The 17,471-nt window shown below is 40.2% G+C and overlaps 1 non-coding gene across 1 annotated transcript; it reads left to right on the top strand.

The window, feature by feature from the left end:
* The first annotated feature begins 367 nt into the window (after positions 1-367).
* Positions 368-469, top strand: LOC126513767 (U6 spliceosomal RNA). Its single transcript, XR_007595432.1, has one exon. It is a non-coding gene; the product is annotated as a U6 spliceosomal RNA (small nuclear RNA).
* The last annotated feature ends 17,002 nt before the right edge of the window (positions 470-17,471 follow it).

Here is a 17,471-nt window from a genome sequence, read left to right on the forward strand (position 1 = left end):
GTGATGGGGGCTTGGGAGCACACAGTCGTCGAGCCTGAACCCTTGACTAGTGTTGGTGTTAAAGGGCATGTGCACATCTATTCAGATCTACTGCTCAGATACATTCCTTCGTGGAGGGCCTCAGATCTCAGAGGCCCTTGTGTCTTTCAACTTTAAGTTGGAATAGCCTCAAAGAGCTCACAAGTCATTTCATGTTACTCATAATGAGTTTCCTCAGCCTGTTGTTTGGTACCTTGGAAATGAGCTGTTTGCTAAGCTTTCTTGAGAGTACCAAGTATTCTCTGTTCCTCGGATTCACTGCCTTTATGAAAAGTGTGCGTTGCAGCTTTGTCTTGACCACCTAGACTCATCAAAATGGCAATCTTGCTTGCTTTGGCAGCATATATATTAAATTGATATGATATAGAGAAGATTAGCATGGCCCCTGCACAAGGATGACGTGCAAATCCGTGAAATGTTCCATATTTTTAAAAAAAAAATGACAATCTGGACATTATAATTAAGTCAAAGGTAGATTTTTTTAAAAGAATGCATTTATTTTTATGTGTGCGAATGTCTTGTCTGCATATATATCTGTGAAACACATACATGCAGTGCCCATGGAGGCCAGAAGAGGACGTTAGGTCATTTGAGACTGAAGTCACAGTAGTGAGCCTTCATGTGGGTGCTGGGAATCCAATCTAGGTCCTCTGAACAGCAACTAGTATATTTAACCATGGAGTCATGTCTCCAGCCCACACTATGAGTGTTGAGATTGAGGCAGGATTTGTAAACTCTCAAGGGTCAGGGTGTGAGCTCTGGATAGCACTGACTTGCCACTGTGGCATGGTGGATGCTCTACTCCGCCTCTTGGGGAGCTGGGGCTGTGCATGGAACCTGCAATTTTCCAGGCTTGAGACTGCTACCGAGTGACCTCACTCACTTCAATTTCTTGAGCTCTGTCTGTCATGCCTGCTTGCCCAGAGGGCTCTCTTTTCTATGTCTTTCTAGCTTCCCATTCATGGGTGCAGTCCGTGTCATGGCGACAGCAGTTGCCCTTGGTCCTTTGCCCTCTGGCTATAGCTCTGGGTCTTGTTACTTCACACACGTCTTCTCCATCTGGTTTTAGGAAGCCTCAGTGCCATGCTCAGGGTATGTACATCTCAGAGTAAGACAGCTGGGAGAACTCAGTCACCCAGTGAATGTCATGTCTTAAGGAGGGAATTTTCAGCCAGGCTTTACTTCGTGGCTTCCTGTTTTTCCTGACTGACCACCACTCTCCTGCTCTGTGTTTCACTTATCCTCATGTGCTCAAGTGAGACCAGCATTACATGTTAGACATGAGTTTACCTTGAGCAACCCTAGGCCATGAATGTTGAAGCCAGGGCAACATCAAGGGGATGAACAGGAGGGAAGAATGATCATAATTAATCTGCTACCAATACACCTCTGTGGGAAGGTGATAAAGGAAGAATGGGCTCGGGAGAAGCAGGTGTAAGTCTCCTTCAAGGCTTGCATGAGCGGAAAACTATTACCTTGGCTTATTGCTTCTGACACTGGATGCTTTCCTCTTTGAATGCCTCTTCTCCCATTTTCCCCCTTGCCAGCCTTAGAAAACCACTTTCCTTAACAACACTGAATTCAACACAGCTATGTTACTTTGGCAGCAAAGCAATCACACAGCCCCAGTATGTGTGGACATGTGTATTATTCATCCCTGGTCGATCTTTCTGTGAACAGTGCATTTAAACCCAATACACACAAGTCCATAGCAGTTGCTTTGTCGCACTTTTGTTTAGGTCGCTACTGTTTTCTGTAAAGTCTCTAATTAATTTTCAGATCCTTAGCAGCCTCTACAGTCCCTCTCATCACCCCTGCATGTTTAGAGTCAGTGGGATATTTTATATTTTTTGGTTGTGAGCCTAGCCTTTAACTGCTGAGCCATCTCTCCAGCCCCAGCGGGATATTAAATACTTCCCGACAGTTTGTGTTCTGCGCCCCTAACCGACTTCCAACCTGTGGCACCTTGAAATCCTGTTCTTTGGAATCTTTCTTTCTATCAGCGTAGAAAACTTTATAATTAAGTGGAGCGATTATAACAGTCTCATAAAAAAAAAATCCTTTTTCAAGTCTTGTGCCCATCCCCCTCAACCCTCATCATGACCTCGTGGTGTATGCCTGGCTAGCCTGGGGTTGCCTAGAGGCTGGCCAGCCTCTGCCTACCGAGTGCTGGGGTCAGAAGTGTGTGCCATCATGTTCGGAATCCCTTGTATTCTATTTTTATACAATGACTTGCAAAGCGTCTAAGGGCATATGGCCTGAGGGTTTATGTTTGGGCAGCACAGTTTTCAATAACTGTGACATAATTCATAACACAGGCTGCAGACTTCTGTGCAGCTCCTGTTTGTGCAGTTTTATCCTTGTCTTCCAGCGTCTGCTTTATTTCTTCCTTGCTTTTATCTGTTCTCTAAGCTGTGTGAGCGAGAGTTCAATGCTTCCTCTTCAGAGGACACTGAAAGACAGGCAGATGAGAATTCGGGGGAGTCTTTGGCTCTTTGCATTTTCTACTCGTGCAGTCAACTTCCCATCAGTTCAGCCTTCTGATTCACATAGAACATTAGAGACAGAAACCAGCCTCATCCCTTCAGGATGGAACTGGACTGACGTGTGCCCTGCATGCCTGGGGACAAATGCTTGTCTCTGGTTGTGAAGGGTTTTTAAGTTTTCTCAGCAGTAGGACTTTTTAAGTTTTTACTTAGAAACATAACTAGTTCTCTCTCTCTCTCTCTCTCTCTCTCTCTCTCTCTCTCTCTCTCTCTCTCTCTCTCTCACTGTGTGTGCAGCTAAGGTGAGTCCAGCAGGCATCTAAAGACACAACTACCCTTTGCCTTGTTTTGGGAAGTAGTAGAGGTTCCCTCTGTGAATGGTATACTTGACACCTTTACAAAGCATGGAGAAACGGTCTTTGTAGTCACGGGATGTGTATTTAAATGAAAATGGAACTTTCTTACAGAGAATAGGGAGAGCATTTCTCCAGATATAAAATGTTCAGTGAGCTACACTGTAACAGAATTCCTCTATATAACTAGATAGCATTCTCCCTGTGCATATCAATCTGCACCCAAACTTCCCTTTTTAATAGTGTACAAAATAACAGGCTTTCTTCCGTTACTCAGACTTACCCCCTCTTTTCCTTCTTTCGTGCCTTAAAGACCTCTTCACAGCAGAGAGAATATATGATACTGTCTGTTGGAAACAGCTCATTTCACTTGATCTTAGGTACTTCTCCAGCTCTATTATTTATTTCCTATAAGTTACATTATTTTATTCTTTTAAAAAATATTTATTTACTTATTATGTATACAGTATTCTGTCTGTGTATATGCCTGCAGGCCAGAAGAGGGCACCAGACCCCATTACAGATGGTTGTGAGCCACCATATGATTGCTGGGAATTGAACTCAGGACCTTTGAAAGAGCAGGCAATGCTTTTAACCTCTGAGCCATCTCTCCAGCCCACATTATTTTATTCTTAGTGGCCAAATAATACTCCATTGTGCATTTATATGTCTTTAACCATTCAACTGTTGACAGGGACCTATGAAGAGTCAATGACTTTGTTTTTACAAATAATGCCACAATAAATGGGATATCAGGTGTGGCTAGTATGTGTTAACTTTGGTTTTTCAGGTGTACACCAAAGTCTGGTGTAGCTAGGTTATATGATAAACACGCTTTTAATTTTTGAGAAAACACCTTAGTGGTTTCCATAGTGGCTGTATCAAGTTTCATTCCCACCTACAGATACAGAGTTCTTTTTTCTGGTGCATTCTTGCCAGCATTGGTATTTCTTGTTTTCTTGGTAATAGCTATTCCATTTAGATGAGAAGGAGGTTTGATTTGCATTTCCATGAGGGCTAAAGATGTTGAAAATCTTTTCATATGTTTATTGGCCATTGCTGTTTCTTCTGGCAAGTATGTCTCAATGTATGAATGGGGGGTGCATATTAAAATATAACAGAGAGAAACAAAAAAGAATATATTAAAATGAGTTTTATTAAATTGGCTTAATTAAATGATGTATATATTAAGTATCATATCTGAAACATTTTGTAATTCTGAAATGGTAGACGAATGTGATTCATAAAACTTAATGAAAAATGAAATAAATAAAATGTGAAATTTCTCCCTAACTCACCCAGATTGACAATATATTATAAAAATAGTGAGACGGGCATTTTTCTGTTGTTCTAACTATGGCTGATATTACACAACAGTAAATCGCCAAATAAAACTCAGCTGTTACTCTTATTTCTCCCACAAGATGCCTGTCAGCTGCATTACAACCCATGTCTCATACTTCACTTCTCTCATAGGCAGCTATAAAATCTTTCCTTGGGAGAGGGCACCCCATAAATGTGAAATATTGTCATATGTGGTAGATATTGGGAAGGACATGCCTGCCCAGTAGCATAGATCCCTAACCCCAAATGTTGAGAATTTCCAATTTTCCTGAACATTTTCAAGGAAAGCTTGGTGATAAAAAAGTAATTCAGCAACAGCTCTGTCTTGAAATGTGGAGTCCTGAGGTCCCTTCCCTGCGAGGCCTGGAAGGGACGCCTCGTCCTCTCATCAGACTGTGTACTGTGAGTAGCTGCCAGAGAGAGGACATCCGTGGGGAGCTCCCAAAAGGACTAATGCCTAACCCTCCCCTTGCAACGACTTCCAAATTTGAGCTGAGATCGTGAAAGTCCACACGCGATGATAGAATGAAGATTCACTTCTGGAACAGGTGCAGACATATTCATCTCTAAAACCCGTGATATATTGTTCTACATGGCAAATGGAATGATACAGATGTAAACTCAGGATCCCAGGATGAGGAGACTACCTGGGTTATCTGAACTGGTACACTGTTATGTGGGTCCTTACGAGAGGGATGCAAGAGGGTCAGAGCAGTCTAAGTGGTGTGACGGGATCAAGGAACAAAGAATTCAGGATACCTCCAGAAGCTGAAAATGTGAAGTTCTCCCCCAGGGTCTGTAATCATCATCACTACTACACAGCACTGCTGGTATGTCCACAGAAGCTTTAGGGTGTGTGTGTGTGCGTGTGTGTGTGTGTGTGTGTGTGTGTGTGCGTGCGCTCATATGTGTGTGTGTGTGTGATTGGGGGTCTTCTATTTCTGAGCTATAGCCATAGCCCCTGCTACAGACCTCTGATTTTTCTAAGTGTAAGATAATAAATTCTGAGTATCCCAAGCACTGTATGTGATACTTGTCACAGTACTAATAGGAAATTGAAATTCCAGGTTCTGGGTTCCAGGGTTCCATTTGATGGCACCCTTCATGCTCCTTTATATAGTGCTGTTCAGTGATTTCCATAAGCTCAGCGGGAGGAATAATAAAGGCAGCGCAGCTCCAGAGAGAAAGGCTGCATGTGACTTTTAATGAACTCAAGGGATGTTTCTGTATTGGTTCATTTATTCTAACAGATTTTTTTATTAGAAGGGATTTTAGTCTAGCTTAGCACACAAAACATTAACAATTTCTAATATATGGAGTCTTTTCAAACTTTATTATCTTCCTGCTAACCTGATTTTTGCAAGATAAGCATTTTCTATTATAAATGAATTAGGTATTCATTATAGAAAATTGGAAGAAGACATTGGAAGGAAAGGAAAAAGCTTTCAGTTTTGCATTTTCAGAGAAAAGTGCTTAATGGTCTGATGTATCTCCTGTGTCTTCTGTGCAGTTTTAAAACTTCTTGCACTAATTTATACAGTCACAGCATTGTGCATTTTGCTACTTTCACATAATATTATTTGCATTTTTAGTTTATAATTATGGATTTCTTGTAACTGCACTTTACGTTCTAATTTTTAGGGATCCACAAGCAAGGGTCTCTGCAGGCAACTGTAAAAAGTAAATGCTAGTGAGTGTAAGCACAAAGGTGTGATGTCAAAGGGAAGTTAGGAACTGACAGGATCTGGGAAATCAGAGGACAAGGTGTAGTCGGGATCAGAGTGAGTGCAGGACTCTGGCCCGTCATTTAGTGTTGCCTGCAGGGCACAACCACCTTCAGTAGGCTCTGTGTTGCTCCCTGTGGTAGGAGCAACAACTTGCCTTCTGTCTCAGAGAATCTGTTTTCACATCTGTACCCATACAATTCCGTGAATTGTCTGCAGTTTGATTTGATGGGATTCTAAAAGTCTGAGAATATAGCCCTTCCCCCCCACCAGGTGACTTTTATATTGATTTGCAGATCACAGTATCATGATGTCATGTCTTGTTTAAAAGTTTCCTGAACGAAGTTTGGAGTAAGGGAATCCGTGTAATTCTTAGGCAAGGTGGCTAAGTGTCATGGTGGATATTAAATATACTTGAAAGCCAAGCGCTCAATGCTTGTTCCATTCTGGCTCTGTTAGAGGGTGGTAGGGACTGGGAGCTGGACCAAGTCAGAGGAAATAGTGCAGTTCATTGAGGACATGCTCTTGAGGGGTATATTGCAGTCAGGCCCCTTATGCTATCTCCGGTTGCTCCCTGCCACTTCGAGGTAAACACTCTCCTGCACTGTGCTGCATTGACTCACCATAGGCCACAGGGCCACGTGACCACAGACTAAACCATCTTCTGAACCCATGAACTCAATGAATCTCTCCTCTTAATACCTGTTCTATCAGGGCTTTTGCCAAGAGACTCTGAGTTCACTACCATTGTAAGACCCTTCAGATCAAGGTAAACTCTCTCTGATTGAAAGATACATAGAAAGAAAAAGGTTTTGTTTACTTAAAAGTGATAAATAGATGCCTATCAAGTTTCTTCAAAACAGCATTTGTGGACAGCAACATCCAGTCACTAACATTCCTTGAGTCTCACATGTCTCCTGCAAAGGCTGTCCCAACAGTTAAATGGAATTGTGTATTCCTTTGTCCTGCAAGAGTGCATGTCAAGCAGGTCCTGGCCCAGATGCTGCCAATATATCAATGGAGAAAGTGGAAGCTGCTGGCTTTACTTGGCATGTGCTTTAAGAAACTGCTCTCTGCACCTTTTCAGGTATTGGGGAAGTTTTTGCTGCTTGTGAGTCACTGTCAGAGAGGGAACGTCCAGGTGACACTCCTTATGTGACCACACACACTCCATTTACTTGTCCTCAGCATGGTGGTTTCTTAAGTGACGTGGTGCATATTTGTAATCGAGGTTTTTGTTACTGTCAATAGTGGGCAGTGATATTGAATTTAGCGGTCAAGGAGCAGGGATGTCGTATTCGTGACAGGCACATGCAAGAGAGAATCGTTCTCTCTACTCCTAGACAAACTACAAGTGAGATTAAATAGTAAAAATTCTCATAGCCTAAGAATGGAAGTTATTTTTGCAGTGTGGATACTCTTTGAGTGCCCTAGAAGTAGAAACTTCCATGTAATTTGGGAGTTGATTTTACTGTTTGACTTTTTTTTTTTTAAAGAATTGCTCTTCAGACAGAATGTAACATACCTACATCAGTCTGCAGTGGCTGTAGGATTCGAATGAGTTGAGGACTGATTTCTTGTTTCTGTACTTAGACCCATGTGTTTTCTCTTAATATTATTCTGAATTAATTTCTATTTCTTGTTCATTATTACCAAGTAGTTCTGCTATTTTTTAAACTTACGTTTGCAGCCTGGAGTGACCATACATACCTATGATTCCAGTACTCATGAGGCAGAGGCAGAGGCAGGAGAATTTCAACATGAGTCAGGGCTACAAAGTGAGATTCTATCTCAGAAGATAAAGCAAAACAGCAACAACAGCAAAAAATCCTTACAGTGAGATGTTTATGCCAACTATGGTTTAATTTATGGAAAATAAAAATTAAGTTTTAGCCAGTGGCTAAGGAAGTTTTGGGTGTGGTTAAAATGAGACTGAACATTACACAAATCAAAAAGCCAGCAAAAGGAGTCTGTCAGCTGTTGCTGATAATAGTATACCTACAGAGATAGAGACATAACTTCTGTAAATGTTTGGGGGTGTTTTAAAGATTACCATAAAATGTTCTTGATTCAGAATTTATCAATATTTATCAGAATTCTCTCCAACAGGTGAACATCATTGATGTTCTGGGCAGCTAGGATTTGTCATTCTTAGCCAGGGGCGTGAAGTCCCCAGTGACACAGATCTTCTTTGAAGACTGGTGAAACATTCACTGAAGATACTTGTGCCGTCCTAAGTCTTCCTCAAGAACCCACTGATTCTCCATCAATTAAGGATCCTTTCATCACAGACACATCACGACCAATAAAGCCTGTGTCGCACACAAAACCTTTCTACACATACTGGGGGTCTCTAATGCAGCAACTAAGGAGTATTTGGTAGCTCGCTCTTTGATTTTGGTGTATTCATCCCCATGGTCCTTCATCTTTTGCAAAAGAGCCCACTTGAATAAATCACTCCAATTTTCACCTGAGCCTGTTTTGGTTGTAGTTATTTCCCCACCTTGAGAGCCCATTGACCTTCTGCCAATATCCTGCACACTGCACTAAGAGAAGAGCCACATAGTGGCTGTCCACTCCTTGTTAGCACTTTCCTAATTGGTGCGTTTCTCAAGGCTGGAGCGAATGAAGCCCAGAGAAGACAAACACAGGCAAGCTGCAGATGACTCATCCGTTCTGGCATTGCTATATAGTAAGTACTTCACAAGCACACCTATGGTTTGCCTTTATCCCCGGCATCTGAGTGTCATTTAATGTTGCCAAGCTGTGTACCTAGGTTTCAGAAAAGCCATACAAATACTGATTAAAATCACTGTAACTTCTTGAATTTGTTAAATCCTACATCTTTGATGAACGTACTCATGGTTAGTACACCCGTTTAAGCATTTGCAGAGTTTATTTCCCTATATAATTCCTATGTTTTATATAGGTAGGTAGATTTTGTATATATAATAATATATAATATGTATGCATATCTATAAACTACACAGCTTTTGGTGTGTAAGCTTTCTCTTTGAGTGTTGTCCTTGCAGCTCTATCACAAAAACACACTGCAGAACTCCACTTTATCTGTAAGACAGTGGTGGCGAGAAGGGGAGGAGGAGGAGAAATGGGCTTCCCTTGAACAACTTCTTCAAATAACTTCATTAATACCAATTAGTATAAATTAGCTATTCAAATTATTTACTCATGCTTGAGTCTATTCTCTTATTGCATTTTAGGATTTTTCTGTGTATTCTGGACACTTATTTTCTGTATTATATGTTATTAAACATTTTCTTCTAATGCATTGCTTTTTACTTTTGGTTATGGTCCTTCATGCCCTTATTTTTTTAACTGTTAGTGTCCTGAAGTACTATTTTACTTTATTTTCTTTTTGTTGCCTATACATTTAGTATTATCTTCAACAAACTATTGACAAATTGGATCAAGAAGATTGCCCTACATGTTTTCTAAATATTTTATAGGATATAGCTTACATTTAGACGTTTGATGTATTTTGATTTAGTCTTTTAGATGGCTGGAGAGAAATAACCAAACTCATTCTACTGCAGGAGGGTTTTCAGCTTTTCTAGAACTAGTTCTTGAGAGGAATGCTCCTCTTTATTGTACTCTTTTGGGAATATTTATAACAAAATAATTTTCATATGTGTGTGAGTGGATTTTTTGTCTTTCTAGTTTATTCAATTTGTCTATTTGGTTGTCGTTGTGTTAAAATCCTCACTGTTTTAAAAAAAATAGAGGGCGATCAGTTACAGAGAAGAGTCTCTATGACTGTTAAAGTTCCAAATTATTAGCTGTTTGCAAGTATTCCTTTCTGATTGGCCAGTTTAATTTACTGCAATAATAGAATCCCATAGACTGAGTTGCTTGAACTTTAGAGATATGTTTCTTACTGCTCCATAAGAATCAAAGATGAAGAGGATGCCAATTCCTGGGCAAGGTCTTTCCTCCTAGTTTGCATATGGTTGTATCTTCCCTCTGTTCCTGTGGTGGGAGGAAAAGAGGAAGCAAGCTCTTTGGTAGCTCTTCATACTGGGGTTCTAATTTCATCATGAGGAGCCCACCCTAGTGACATATCTGAACTTAATCAAAGCTCCCATCTCTAAATATTATCACATTGGAAATTAGAGTTTTGAGATATAAAACTTAGAGGAAAACATTCAACTAATCATACCAATTATCTTTCAGTAAGCAGTAACTCTGAGTTCAACTATGTGCTTCCTGCTTAATGCCCTGCATTTCACAAGACACTTCGTAAATATTAAGTTGAAATAATGTTGTGATTCATTCATTTATAGGATGATCATCAATTATTAATTTTTAATATTACCTAAGTCTGTGTATTATTTTCCTCTGGAAGGTGAGGCTCTGATTTCTTAGCCTTCTGAGACTGCCCTTAAATCAAAAGGAAGTTTAAGTGTTGAGTAGCCAAAAATGCCCAACCATTTACTGTAAAAATATTCAGGTGTTTGTCTTCATTTTAAAAACTATTTAAAATGGTATTCTGACAGTGAGGTTTCCCTTTAGTTTTTAGAACAGATTGTCAGAAGTAAAGTTTTACGGTCAAAGGCCTTCATAAGAACTCTAGGATATGTGACGTACACTGTCCATTGCTTAAGTATTGTGCTACAAAATTCCATACTGCCAGAGCGAGTGTTCCCCTTTCACTGTCCCCACTGCTACTGGCCTGACAGAGACATTTGCTATGAATAGTTCATTTTTTTAAATAAAAGGCCTACTTTTCTTTTTAGCTTTCAGAGAAACTTAGCATTCCACCAAGTGTTTTCTCAATTGTTTTCTTCACAGGCTTCCTAAGAATTTGTGTAAACAGTAAGAAGGATGCGGTGCTGTGGGGAGCTCATTTCGCTCTGATGGCCTTTAAGATACCAGCCCACTTGGGCGTGGTCTCTTTTGCTTTAAAAAGCAGCGATAGCCCTGCTCTGGCTCTCTTGCTTCTGGCTCTGCTTCTAGACTCCATTCCTGTTGTTGTTATTGTTTTATTTCTTTAGTACAGGGACCCAGATCTAGGGCATAACACACACTAAGATGCTGGGTGGTTGCTCAGGAACTCAGTTATATTCCAGTCCATTCTTCTATTTAACAAATGTTAACTGATCACTTACTATGCACTAAGACTAAAACCATGAGTCTGGAATATGTACAGAATGAAGTCCTGCTCTTGTGATGCTTTTACTGCAGTTGAGGAAGAAATACAATGAAGAGTGGACCACTTTGTGACATGTAAATCCTTTAATTTCTTAGAAAGGGATAAAGCCCATGGGGGAAAAATACAAATGAAGAAGTCTAAAAACAGGGTAAAGTTTGATGGTGCCAGAAAGCTTAAAAACTGTATCATTAATTTTTTTCATGTGTATATTCAGTGTGCATGTATGTAGGTATGAGTTATTTGCATAGGTGGCATATACATGTACATGAATATATGTACATGCTCTCATGCATGTGGAGGCTCCAGAGTGGTGTGAGGACATCTTCCTGGGTTCTTCTTCCACCTGGTTCCCCAAGGCAGGGACTTTCAGTCAGGCTTCCTCTCGCTATCCAGCTTGCTCTGAGAATCTTCTGTGGCTCAAATTTCTATTAGTTCTACATGTGTCTGTCATTCATATTGGTTCCAGGGACCCAAACTCTGAGCCTCATGCTTGCACAACTGTGACTTTATCCTCTGGGCAATCTTCCAAGCCTAGGACTGTGATTTTAATAGGATAGGAAGTGCATGTTTTATGACAATATGATATTTGATGAAAGACTTCATGAAGAGGCTGCAGTTGCTCATGCAGATAGCTAGAGGAAGAAGATTCTATCAGAGGCAATGGCTAGGAATAAGATCACAAGCTACAGCAGGCATGCAACATTTTAAAAATGCAAGAGCAGCTTTTCTTTCTAGGCTTTGTTTCTTTTCTGGTTGCAGCAGTGTAGCTGTTTCCACGGGCCTGGACATAATCATCACCACCTTGGGGCGGAACAGCCATGATGATTCTCATGAAAATTGCCTCCTGGGAGAGTGTGGGGGTCACGAGATCCAAGAGAGTCTCACAAGGCCTCCAATGGATCCTCACCAGGCCTTCCCCTCTCTGAGGTTCTATTAGGCAAACAATTCTCTAGTGTTGGGATTTTGTGGTGTGTCTGCCCAAGAATCCCACAAGCAATGCCAGTATACTGATTGATTCACCAATTAGAATTGGATGGAATACTTTCTTTGGTCTGGTGCCATGCCTGTCTGGAATGAACAGGCATTTCTTTATACTTCCCCCGGGAAAGTCACAAGAGGGCTACTCACCTTAAGGCAGATGTGAACTTCACACACCATGAATTTCATGTCTGGTTATCCATAGCTTCTGCTATGTCTCAGATGAATGTCCAATTCCCTTCCATTTTTCTTCCCACTCTCCCTTCCCTTCACATGCATTTAGTATCACCTGTTTCTGCTTTAGAAATAATCCCGGCTCTATGTCTTACCTGGTGCAGGGGGAGCAAACATCTTCACTCTTCATTCTGTCACACAGAGAGAAGGGATGCTCCAGTTATATCAAAGAACAGAATAAAACAGGAAATTTGAGTGTGGGTCAAGAGGAGAGAACTTCCAGTTTCATGCACCATGGGTTTTACAAAACAAAATCTAGGACACTGAATGACTAGACTAGTGTGGATGGTATAAAAAAACCAGCATGCTGGCACAGGCGAAACGAGGGAGAAATTGCTACCTTTGTGCTCTTCTGTAGAAATCACCATGCAGCTATACAGAAAACATCATGGACTTCCCTCAAAAATTAAAAGTAGAAGGTAGTAGTGAATATTCTTTAATGTGAACTAATCTTGATGATATTAGGATAGATGGAATAAGCCAGTCACAAAGGACAAAGATTGTATTATTTTCCTTATATAAGGTACCTAGAACACTTGATTCTTAGAGAGAGAAAGTGGAAGGCTATTTGCCAGGAGCAGAGCAGGGAGAGGAAATTTTTTAATGGGTATAAAATTTCCCTTCACAACATTAATGCTTTTGAAAATTTCCCGAACCACAGTATGGGTGCATGTAACTACCGAACGGACTCTTTGTAAAGAGCGCTGCACAAGTTCCCTGTGCACATGTGGCCCCAAGTGAAAACCTCCAGGCTCTCCAAAGGTTTCAATAGACTTCACCAACCAGCTTAGGGCTGGTGCTGTGAACCAAGGCTGGAGGAAGCATTGACATGCATGACCCTGCCTCGCTCTGATCATAAAGTATGCAGCCTCCTCTGAGGGTTTGTTCAGCTACCCCGGAAATGTGCCAATGAGAACGGTATAGGGAGAGAGGTGACAGCAAAGCCTCTCACAGACCAGTAGGCTCATCTGTCTGAAGCTCACAAGGGAAGACATGTCCTTTTGCTTCAACTAGCTTTTCTTATGTTATTACCGCACATGACTGTAGAACATTTGTAAAAATTAAAAAGGTAATAATACAGACCATAGATTGTTTAGATTGTTCTTTTCCTACTGAAGTCTCTTTTCTATTTTTGGTAACCATGTTCTGTAGCTGATTTTAGCTTAGGGGCTTCAAAGGCAGTCTTGATATTTTATTGACATTAATGACCTTGGTATCCTTGAAGAGAGTTTCTCAGGTGTTCTGTAGAATGTCTATCCATTTGAGTCTATCTAATGTTTTTCTGTGGCTAGAATGGAGTTGTACATTTTTAAAAATTACATTTATTTATTTACTTGTATATGGGTGCCCCTATGACCACATGATTTCCGTGGAATACATGTAGAGGTCAGATTATAGCTTTTAAGAGTCAGTTCTTTCTTTCTACCATAGGGGTCCTGTTGATCAAACCCAGATCATCAGCCTTGGCAGCAAGCCCCTTTAACTATAGAGCCATCTCGGTGGACCATGGTGTTGGCGGAGGCTGCTTGTTTGTTTTCCCAGCTGCCCAGACTCCCAAAATAATTACATAGAAACCATATTATTTAAATCAGTGCTTGGCCAATCACTTAAACGCATTGCTAGCTAGCTCTTATATCTTTGGTTAACCCATTTCTATTATTTATATTTTACCATGAAGTTCATGGCCTATTGGCAAGGTTCTGCCCAGAGACTTGTGTATTACTCCTCTGCCAGTTACATGGCTTCTCATGACTCTGCCTTCTTTGTCCCAGCATTAAGTTTAGTTTTCCTGCTTAGCTCTATTCTGCCCTATCACAGACCAAGGCAGTTTATTTATTCATTAACCAATAAAAGCAACACATATACAGAAAGACTTCCCACACCATTTCACCTTTTCTGTCTAAATAAAAAGGAAGGTTTTAACTTCAACATATTAAGTTACATATAACAAGACAGGTATTGGTGTGGGAGAATTATCTGTAGTCTGTCAATCATGTTTTAAATAAATGCTGATTGGCCTGGCAGGAAGTATAGGTGGGAAAACCAGACAGGAAGTAGAAATGATGTAATGAGAACAGGAGAATTCTGGGAAGGAGGAAGTTGATTCCTCCCACTCCTGCCCAGATCACCGAAGCAGCAGGATGTGATCTGCCCCACTGAAAAGAGGTACTGAGCCACATGGCTAACATAGATCAAAAAATAGGTTAATTAAGATGTGAGATTTAGCCAGTGAGAGGCTATAGCTAATGGGCTAATCAGTTTATAATTTATGGAGACTTATGTGTGATTTTCTTTGGGGCTAAACAGTTGTGGGGTACTGGGCGGAACAAAAACCCCAACAACAAACAGAACCCTGCATGTTACAAGGTATCAGGCAAAAATTACAGTTATAACATTTAAATCTACTTTATCTATTATCATAACTAAGGAAAATTATAATTATAACTATCTATTCTTCAACTCCATCAAAGACTCCAGAAGAATATAATATTACCTAAGTTAACAGAAAGTGAATTGTAATCAACTTCCAAAACTCTAGAATTGACAGAGACATCTCGCTGCCTGGACACTCACCCAAAGTTCTTTTGTAACATTGAGACACTCATCTCCAGCCTACAGGCCCATAGTATCTTGCAGACTTTCCACAAAGCAGGAAATTTCAAAGACAGTTCCACCTATATTGGCAGTTTGTCAGTCCTGCAGAATGTCTAGCAAACTTTTTCATGAAGATCATCTGAAGGACCATCTCACCTTTAGGCATGTTTAGCAGTCATCTTTCCGTGGGTCCTGCATGTCCAGTTTATATAGCATAACATCAAGCAGTCCAGACAAGAGCAGTTTCTTGTCCAAATGGCTAACAAACTTCATGAGGAGCCTTGAAAACTTCCTTTTCAAGTAATGGTGCTGCCAGGAGCAGACATGTCTCATTGTCATGAAAAGTCCTAAGTTTTTAAAGCATTTTAAATGTCATATTCTGAAGATCTCTGAAAGATTTGAAGAATACCTTCTAACTGAAATATATCTCTGTGTACCTAGAAAACCTAATTAACATGACTATAAGCTTGACTACTATAGATGACTTTCTATTAACCTATATTTTTAATTATACATTACATTTTTAAAAGAGCTGCACAAACACAATACCTTAATCCAAGAGCAGAAATATACATTCAACAAAACTGACCTTAAATTTGTATCAAGATTTATACCAATTGGTATAAACCAAGATTCATACCAATGCAAACCTCTATAGCATATCCTCCTTCAAATGTAAACAAACATTTATAAACAATAACTCATTAACCAATAAAAGCAACACATATACAGAAGGACTTCCCACACCGCCACGGGGTATCCACTTTTAAAAAAGGGGCACAAGAGTCAGATGTTCATGTTGTATCACAGCAGAGTTGCATGGCTCAGCATGGCTCACTACTGCAGACGACAACATTGATCTCTTGAGCAATCTCTCACTGTAACATAATTCTATCTTTTTCAACCTTTATTTGATAGAAGAGTCATCTGATCCGGCCCACATTTAGTAGGAGGGGAATTAAACTTCAACTACTGTGGGAAGAACTAAAACAGGCACATAAGAAATAAGTGTTTTAGGAAGGTCCTTGGAAGCTGTTTGATGGTACTACTTCTCATTACAACATTGTTAAAAGATGGGTCTTATATGCCAAATATTGCTGTGGCATTATGGTGGTAGTCTTGTTTTACTCAGCTGCCCTCGTATCCAAGCAGTGCAGGGTTTTCCTCTCTCCCTCTCTCCTTCTTTGTCATCCCTGCGTTCCTTTCATTCCTTCCCTTCTTCCTTCTTCTCTTTCCTTATTTTCCGGCACTTTAAGATGCCCCAACCTTGTATCATATTTTCCTGCCTCAGCCGTGTATCCAACCATTTCTCTAAAGAACCACAGTATCTTTCATTGGGACATAACATTCAGAAACCAAAATCTGGGTGCTATTTAAGGAAATTAAGTTTTAAGAAACAACACATGTAGAAGGAGCTAGAAGTGAATTCTCTCAAGGTTATATGTACCTGTTCTCTAGAAATTCTTCTGTGTGGAATATTAGGTAAATATTGTAGAAACTTGCAGATAAAATGTGCAAAGTGATTCTAAATACTGGAGAGGTAAACTCTATAAAATGCCAAGAGAGTTTAAAACCATTGCCTACGACCTATTGTCTGTTTGATGGCTGCCATCTTTAATTAGAAAGAACTGGAACAGTACATCAAAGCTGGTGAAGAAAAACTACTGCTAACTAACTGCTGTGAATTAATCCTATATCCTTTCTCCACAAGCTTCCTCAAAGTGACTCAAGCTTGAGGCTATAATTAATTAGGTGACATTTCATTTCTTGAATGCATGTTCTGTACCCTTTAGTCCTTCTGCAATAGCTTTGGGCCAATACTGAAATCTCTGCACCTTTGTTTGGTAGCCTTCTGTTTCCTTTCTTTCTTCTGTAGACACTGCGTTAGCAATTTCCTGCTTCGCTGCTCTTGCCTGTAAAGCAAGCAGTAAGGTTTCACAGTCTTACATTAGAATTGAGTAAGAACACTTTCTTTATAAAAAAAAAATCAACCTTCTATTTTCTTGTCTGTGTCTGCCTGAGCACTTCATTCAGGCTTTGAAGATATTTAAATGGTGGTGAAGAATGTCATCCCAGCGATTCAGTTTCTCAGCAATCTTTCTTGATCCAACACTGACTTGACATGGCCCTAACTGATCCACCCTGTAGGAAATGTCTGAGGTCAGTGTCAGAAGATGGACACTGCAGAGTTAATAGGGGAGTACTCAGGTACAGATGTATTCACTCAGATTCAAAGTGTGGACTGAAGGGGAATTTTGCTTGAGGGTGGGAACCACTGCTATTATTTTTTTTTCAGGCTTTGCAACATCTCTCACTGAAAGAAGACAGAGCTTGATCATTCCAGAAAGGGATAATATAATTCTGTTTTATCTAATGTTGAACACAAGCTAAAGGAAGATTGTCTGGAACTTGGTACACACATTGCCTAACACTGCCCAATTTGCACCCATGCCCTGAAGCTTATCTAAGCTGCTTTTAACCCTTTAAGATGCACCTTAAGATACCCAGTCTCTAAACCTTAATTAATAAAGATGTATTTTAAAATAGA

This window comes from Alexandromys fortis, unplaced genomic scaffold, assembly GCF_014885135.2.
Source record: "Alexandromys fortis isolate MF-2015 unplaced genomic scaffold, M_Fortis_MF-2015_v1.1 scaffold_110, whole genome shotgun sequence".
Classification (NCBI taxonomy): domain Eukaryota; kingdom Metazoa; phylum Chordata; class Mammalia; order Rodentia; family Cricetidae; genus Alexandromys; species Alexandromys fortis.